Source organism: Plodia interpunctella, chromosome 7 (genome assembly GCF_027563975.2).
Source record: "Plodia interpunctella isolate USDA-ARS_2022_Savannah chromosome 7, ilPloInte3.2, whole genome shotgun sequence".
Taxonomy (NCBI): Eukaryota; Metazoa; Arthropoda; class Insecta; order Lepidoptera; family Pyralidae; genus Plodia; species Plodia interpunctella.
Window position 1 is genome coordinate 8,437,996 of NC_071300.1, and position 8,537 is coordinate 8,446,532.

General features: G+C 37.5%; 1 protein-coding gene across 2 annotated transcripts in view; it reads right to left on the reverse strand.

Moving 5' to 3' along the window:
* The window catches only part of LOC128671118 (uncharacterized), a 44,332-nt gene extending 41,135 nt beyond the window's left edge, over positions 1-3,197 (reverse strand). For both annotated transcript variants that reach the window (XM_064436047.1, XM_053747315.1), the window contains exon 1: positions 2,938-3,197. The gene's annotated coding sequence lies outside the window, so the exon portion shown is untranslated. The remainder of the gene's footprint in view (positions 1-2,937) is intronic.
* Positions 3,198-8,537: the final 5,340 nt, after the last annotated feature.

The window sequence follows — 8,537 nt, forward strand, 5'->3', positions numbered from 1 at the left end:
TGTAATGAATTTAACTATATTTGATAAAAAATTCGATGAGAAATCGCTTCTCTCTTTAGTAGCTTGTAGTCGTAGTATGAAATCGTTTACGATCACATCATTTAGAATTGGTACGATACAGTAGATAACGCCAGAATGTAATAAAATTATTGGGTGCATGCGTGATACACAGCCATGATACTACACTACCGTCACCGCCACGGGCTAGGCACGGGAATGATGGCGATTGTATAACCATACAATCGTCAATATAATTTTAAAACCCGGATAACCCTTCGACCTCGCGACGTTATAGGACGATAAGTGCGCGGGCATCGAGACAAAGTCGCGGTCAATAACCCCGGCTATCAGCTGACGACATCACCAATGGCAGTAAAATTATCTTTTGCGTTATATTTTGGTCGCTAGAAGGCGCCTAGCCCTTCGTTCACTTTGCGCGAACTTTGATATTTTAACTTCCTCGTAATTATTCATTTGCATTCAATTAGCATCTAGCAACTGCCTGGGTTTTAAATTCACAAAAATGACTGCGCCCATCTGGAAGCTTTTGTTTAATGTCAATGAGAGCCGTAGGTTATACGCAATAACACAATTATTTACACAAGAAGATTCTACAGATACAAACATGGTGGAGTAAAATAACATCTTAATCATAAATAGTATAATAATGAAGTTATTCTCGTTTCCCAAAAGGTCAATCTTTGCGATATAATCACCAGATTTCTTGCAAACAACACAAACAAGGATAATGTTACGCACGTAAAAACAAAAGTTATTGATATGTCGGAGTTCCGGGAACAACAGGTGGAATGGGATAGTAAATTACTTAGACATCATTAATGTATGAAGTATTTCCTCGTTAGATCCGTTTGTTACACGTCATCAATTATAATAAGATCAACATTGCTTATACTATTCGCTGAGAAGTTCTAGTTACTAATTTTGTAGTGACCAATTTTTCTCTAGTTTATTCCCTTTTCGTTCATTTCAAAGTATGCAATTGTCCCATCCGTATTTTTTGTTGTAGCCGATCTAGTTAGTATTATAAAGAATTGAGGTCATCCAACACTGAAAACAAAGTTAGACATATAGATTCGCTCGAGATCATTATATACTCGTAGTAAGTATTTTGTAATGTTAATTAAGAGTTAAGCTTCATTAGCATCGCCTCGAAACAATGGTCAATAGGATTCATCACCTGCACGACTGTAATCGGATATAGTAAACGTGGCATAAAATTCAGTATTCAATAAATAAACATGGCCGCGTGAATCACAAACGGCATTCCTGTTATTCCGGGTGTTTGCCCTGTTTATTTGGGTGAGTTCTTTGAAACGCATCGCTTATAATATTTAGTTAGGATCTGGTAATTTGTTTCTTTCTTCATTGCTATTGATGGCCGTTTGACGTCCTATTAATTCATCATAAATTTAGATCTTTTACTCACTTTCTATTGTTTTCAGTTGGTAAATACTTATTTTCAATTGCCTTGGATTTATTCTTGTAAGATTTATACCTAATTCGATGTATATTATTTGTTCACCCGGATTCTTTCAAGTTATAACGATCGTTTCCTATGATTAGCAGCGCAAATACCGCGACCTACTTTATTAGCAGCTATCGTCCTCGCGTGAACATAGCATCGCGGCCGCTAAAAATAGACATTGAGAAAGCAACATCGATAACACACACGATTATTTGCTTCACTTCTGTCTATAGTCAGTAAATCGATCAAATTATAATTCCTTGTCCACAACCAAATTTTTGATTTCTTTACTATTTTTCTCTTCAGTAACAACTTCATCGTATTTCTACTCGAACTTGTTAAAATGTAGGCTCTCTTTTGCTCAATCGATTTCCTGTATCAAATTCACTGTTTTTCATAAGAAAATTCACTGTTTTGGCATCAGATTTATCTTATTTTGTAGCTTATTAACTACATAAATTGTATTTATCAAGAATAATAATTTCGACGTCAGGAAGTAACATTGTTGAAGAACTTTACTGTTTGGCTATTGAGGCGTGTCTAGCTTATATTGTACCTGTTTATTGTATTAATACTTTATTACAATAAGAGACTTGAGAAAATGTTATTGTCTCTTTTTAGCAGATCGAAATTCACCAATAGATAAGTTAAGATCCACAGCGAGCATCAAATTTTGAACATTCACTTAATTTGTAGATGAGAACCAAGCAAAGCCTACAGGCTAAAAGCTCGGTGATCAAAGACTTTTGTACGATGTTGAAATTTCTCAAGTGGCCACTGTGATTTAAAAACCAGTCCCGTGGGCCTTGGAGCACTTGGCCAGTTGCCACGCCCATGCAGACGGGCTGGTGCGACCAACTTCTTAGGTCAAATCCACTTCCTAATAAGAAATTTACTCATCATTTTTTTACTTTACCCATCTGAGCTCTTCTTCAGATAATCATCATCAGATAAACAAAAATAAAATGCTCGACAATCGTCTTGCAGTCACATTATTTTCATTTCAGAAATGTTAAACAATGACCAGATGTTTCATTTGATCATTGCGGCTATATAAATTGTAAAGTAGCGCATCGTTGTTTCCGCATACGTAACCGCGTTTATCAAGATTGTGGCATTGAAACTTGTTAACTCGTTCGAGATTTCCTCAGTTTCGAGGTGATTTCCAATGGGAACAGTTTCGACATGTCATCTATGAACCATCTTTAATTTTTGAATAACTGTGATAGGTAGCATGAATAAGTTCGCGAACAAGCACCGACCGCGACGTCAGTTAACGGTACTTGGAAGCAATCTTTCAAGCCTCGTTCAACTCGGCGTAACTCGTTGGCACTGAGGCTAATTATTTTCCTCACCGACGCTAGAAAATAATATAATTATAGACAAGGCTCATTTATCTGGTTTTTGTCCACGTATGCGATCGCTCTCGTCAGAGCAGTCTCGGCATTTACCTCGCGAGAATCGGAGGGACGACGACGCCAACTCAGGCACGACGACGACGTAGCGCGATCAGCCCCACTTCACTGACACCGATACATCACTGTATCAATTTCACTCACGTGTCCAGGTTCACACTAAAGCGTTTTGTCCGGTTTAAACAGTAATCCAAAAGCTTTAAGTCGTATTCTAAGGAAACACACGAATTAACAGACGGATGAAAATACTTAGATAAATCGACAACACGACCAAACGCAGAGGCAGGTCGAGGTAGACTGGCGATGAGCAAGTAGATGGCCCCGGGCGGGCAGGGGTGGGAGGGGGCAGGGTCTCGTTCGCTCTCGCAATCGCGATCGAGTAGGAAAGGGCGGAGATAGCCGAGGGTATCCGAGCTCGGCCGAGGAGCGCCCGCTAATCCCGCTATCACCACCGCTATGGTATCACGGGAGATCGGAGGGGGCGGCGTACACGTGCATACAACGTTGGACACTATCCTTCTCGGCTGGTGCACTATCTACCTGTTCTGGGATTCAAATACGAATTTGTGAAAAAAAATTACCGTATTGATACAAATTAATCCGAGTCACCACACATTTTATTATTGATTATTGTTGATTTGATATAGCATTTAGGTAGGTAGGTAGTAGCTACTACGTCGTAATAGGTATATCATCTCGGTCGTTTTCACAATAACAATACAAGTAGGTACCTATTTGTGAATTTGAACATTCAGGTTATAAATGCCCAGAATGTAACAGGAATGAGCAGTTCACGCGATGATCAATCTAATTAGAGTTTCACAGTAAAATCAAATCAAAAATCATAAGAACTCTCTACCAAACTAGCTGGTTGTTCAGAAAAGCCGTTCCGTTATGAAGCAATTCACACGCAACAAAAACTTGAATGCTCAAAGGAAATTTCTCTGTTCACTTTTTGTGGTATTCACGCTTGATTCGCGTTCCGTGTAGGGATATTAACCTGTCTATATGTTCCCTTAGGATAGAAAGAGATGGCTGTGTTCGATTTGTATTTTCTCCCACTCGTTTGCGTCAAATTGCGTTAGTTGGAAAGATTCCTTGGACTTTCTTCGCTATCTCATGGAGTTCGCACAACTTTCCGTGCCTATTGTTCTCGTGCACGTGGGAAGAGTTTGTTTTTCTGTTAGTCCTCTTTTCGTGTCGTTTACCACATCTTTTGTGAATGATTTCGAAACATCTTGAGAATACAACGTGTTTTCGTATTGTCTGTTGTGTCATGCGTAATAAAATCGTTAACCGGGATTACCACTATTCTGTCAAATTTTAATAATAGACAAGCGGCCCGCCCTGGTTTCGCTCGGGTAAAATCCTCTGAGAGGAAATAATTAACTCCACTCTTCTCCGGTTTCTCTGTGCCAAATTTCATCAAAATATGTGCAATTGTTTTTGAGTTCATTAATTACAAAGAAAAATAAATTTTTTCTCTTTATAATACCTACCTATTAGTAGTATATGGACTAATAATGGATAGTTTAACCTTAGTTTTATTTAATAGGTACTTACCTAAGTACATCATGCCTACCTAGATCTAGGTATTTATTTTTTCGGAACGAGTTGGCCGCTGGTCGTTCCTTCCGTTATTTTGTAAGATTCTTTAGTCGTTTACTTATGTAAAATTAATAGAAAATGAGACAACCAATGAACAGTCAACAGACAATAAGACAATCAGTTCTTAATTATTCTTCAATTTATTTGTCTTCAACTCTCTTTTCTATTCTTATTCCATTCACTTAATTATCTTCTTCCTCGAATCTACGTCCTAACTAATTTTAGTTTGTTACCTCTTCACGCATTATCTACTGGACCGATTGTTATGAAATCTTTTATACGGGTAGAAAATAACCTGGTAAAACATATAGTGTACTTTTTATCCCGAAATTCTCACGGTAGCGAAGCGGGGCGCAGCTAGTATTCGATAAATTAGCTCGCTCATCGAAATTTCGGAGATTAGTACGATTTTTTACAATTTATATGAAATGATTTTTCCAAAGTCTAGTTTCAGTATTCTAATTCAATTTTACTAAGTAATTAAACTATGAAACCTATTCCCCCCTAACATTGCTTGGCAATCGTACTGGCGAACACAATGGACCGTCAACAAAACAATCATCATTATGAATACTGTGAATATGTTTCAAGGTCGTACGCATTGCCACCTGTAACTGAACTATACAGCGATTTTAACCGAGGTAGAGTACGAGGTACGTTTTTATCAATGGAACTATTTAAATGGTTTGGAGTGCTCATTTTATTTCATGCCAAGAGCAACATATTGTGGTGGTCAGATTAATTATTTTTTGGGAAACATCGCAATTGTAATTTGTAAACGATGAGACACATTTTACCAATAGATATATACCTACTACTAGCTATTGCCCTCAGCTTCGCCCGCGGTGCCTGATTGACCACGGGTCATTTACTACCGGTTCCAAATTTCTTCAAAATAAGAGCCGTGAAATCGTGACAGTCTTTTGCATTTATTGCACTGAAGAGCTTACTTATTCATACTTACTAACGCTATATAAAGAGATAATTTTAGTAATTTTGTTTGTAATTGTAACTCAAAAAATACTAGACCGAGTTTAATGAAATTTTAAACCGTCAGAAGTAACATGGGCCTTTTTAAATTATGGTTTTCCCCGCGCAAAATTGGGACGGGCAGCTAGTAACTTATAAGTAAGGTAATTACGTAATTACGTGCCTTTCTTTTTCCGTTGTTTTTGGTCCAGCGGATAGATATAACAATGTTTACATCTATAAACATAAACATCCTTTCAGACTTCGCACTAATAATAGGTACCTAAATAGGATCTGCTTCTTGACCTTTTCCCACTTTATGTGGGTTGGCACAATATCTTTATTTTGTTCTGTCATTACATTTGCCATTTTATTTAAAACAACCTTTCCTATTCATATATCCTTTTTTTATTCATTTAACTTCCATGAATGACCCTTTTTGCAATTGTATAGTTCCTGCCCTCGTCTATATGTATAGTAAAAATATCAAATTATTAGATAATATTAGAAGTAGTGATACGGCGTAATTTTTTTGAAATTTCTTTTTGATGCAATACTGGCTGTCATTGCAATTATAAGCTTAATTAATGCATTTTCAAGTAATTGTATTTTTTATAGGACTTACTAATATCCGCAGTCAGCTAATAAGGCATTGCAAAGTAAAACAGAACAAGGCATTCCGTGGAGAAATGTTATAATTGCTAACGAAACTGTTTATTATTCAGATCAAACGCGAAATCCAAAGGCTTCCACGGCAAAAAAATACAAATTTACTCTTTAAGTCTACGGTATTTTAAAAATATTCCGAGACTACTTCGCTCGTGAAACAAGAAATTCGTAGAAGTCCAATAAATGTCAACTTTGAAATTTCAAGTGAGTAAATGGAATACCTACTTACAGTTCACGGGAGTTTATTTGTGATGACGGACAGAGACAGACATATAGGTTCACTAGTAGCACTCCGTTTTTTATATGTTGAGTACGGAGCTCTAAAAAGATTCGGCGGCAAAATACATAGTATAAATAAATTCAATCGATATCCCGGTTGATCTCATAAATTACATGGCTCCTACGGTTATACTATTGATTGAATAGCTTCCATTTTCATTAAATATCCACGAGAGATATCTTCGGATTAAGGTTGCTTAAAACAGTAATGAACTGTTTGTCTACGTGATACGTGACATTCACAAGTTCGTTTAGCATCTCTGCACAAACCATCGTCAGTGCAAAAGTAAACATGTTTACATAACACCATGAACCTGAATCTAGTAGAGAAACAATGTAAATGGAACAAAAAAAATTACAATGTTTTCTGTTCAGCATTTGACCAGAAGACGGATACCAGTGGTAACCTGACAGAAGATTGCCTGGCTTGCAGTCGGCAGAACAGAGTGGAGAAGAATAGTACTCTCGGTTCAGTGTGGGTGGACCTGTATCCTGTGTACCTTTTGCATGTAATGGCGTAATGTTAGGCAACTAGGTCTCAGGGGTAAGTCTGAAGGGTGTCCGTAAATATGTTAGCGACCGAATCTCTGCTCTCCGTTCACTGATTACTCTTGGACACCTTTATTATTTTTCTCCTTTGAAATTCACGGTTTACGGCACGTAGTCCGGTCCTTTAATATACATGCATGGGGATATTAGATCGAACACGTAGGGGCGTTTTGGAAAGTTTTTGGCGTTTGTTTTTTATGTTCAGTTGTTTGTTGAAACCCAACTTTTTTAATGAATGGATGAAATTTCTTCTTATTTTTTTTCTAGCTGTTTGAGTCCCATTGCTGGGCAAAATGTTCTCCCAACTTCTTATTGCAGAAAAATCAAAATTCTTATTTCAATGATGATTAATAACTATTGTTATATTACTTGACGTCAAATACCTAAGTCTACTTCCGACTTCTAAAGCGCACGTGAAGAAGATTAAAAGCATACTTCATTTCTATACTATTAGTAGTTTGTGTCACAGCACATCATTATGATTTCTGGTTATCCTTTCACTGCAGAATTGCACGTTCTATCTCTAATCTCTGTATACTCTCTGGTTTGTGCCTCGTCGCATTGTATGTACCGCTGAGTGCACGGTGATGCAACGCGTTGTGAAAGCTGATACCGCTGGAATTGGGTTAGCAGCGTGCCGGCGCGCGGCGCCCGCGCCGCGTCCACGGCAGCACAGCCGAATTGAAACGATGACTTTTTACATCCATTATTTTCCAAGCTTTTTGTTTCATCTGTCTGTAATGAAATCATGCAAGTGACCCCCTTTCCGTTATTCTACAGAATTTTAGCTTACACATGGACTCAATTTCAATAAGAATGGTTCATTTCATCCCGCCAGGATCAGCTTCCAACATGGAACTCATCAACTGTTATACCTATACGTTCCAGAAAATAATTACCTATTTACTTACTAAATGGGCACCATAGGTCAGTCTATTAATATGTAAAAGTAATCATAATTATTTAATTACCTAATCCTCTCTAAATTTACTGTTGCCGACGACAGCAATTATTAAAGTTAAAGAGCTTAAACTTTTGCGACTGATGTAATGTTATTTAGGGCTCTATCCATTTTCAAAGTTCGGAACTTACTTTATAATTCAGTGTTCGCGAGCAAAGGCGCACAGACGTATACAATCGATTCCTCTTGACCTGATTCCGCGGGTCAAAGCCATGTCACGGACCGAGCTGAATTACAATGCTGATCTCGAGATAGCCGGCTTCATAAGGTTTAGTGGAGGCGCCACGAACGCTGTAAAATATACATTTTTGTAGATTACAAATTAGTTCTTTTCCCTGTCACGCGTTGATTTAAATTTGTCGCGTAGTACCTACCTAGACGGTTGCAATGGGGATATAAGACTATAAAGTATGCTTGAAACCAGATTATCTCGTTAAAAGGCTCAAGTCTTCCAATGTCAACCGCATATTAAGTTAGTCATTATTTACACTTTATGTTTGTTTCGTGTAACGTGTTTATGTATCACTTGTACCTACTTATATAAAGGTTTGAAGGACTTCCTCATCTTGGATAACAACAAATTAACGGAGATTTGGATAAT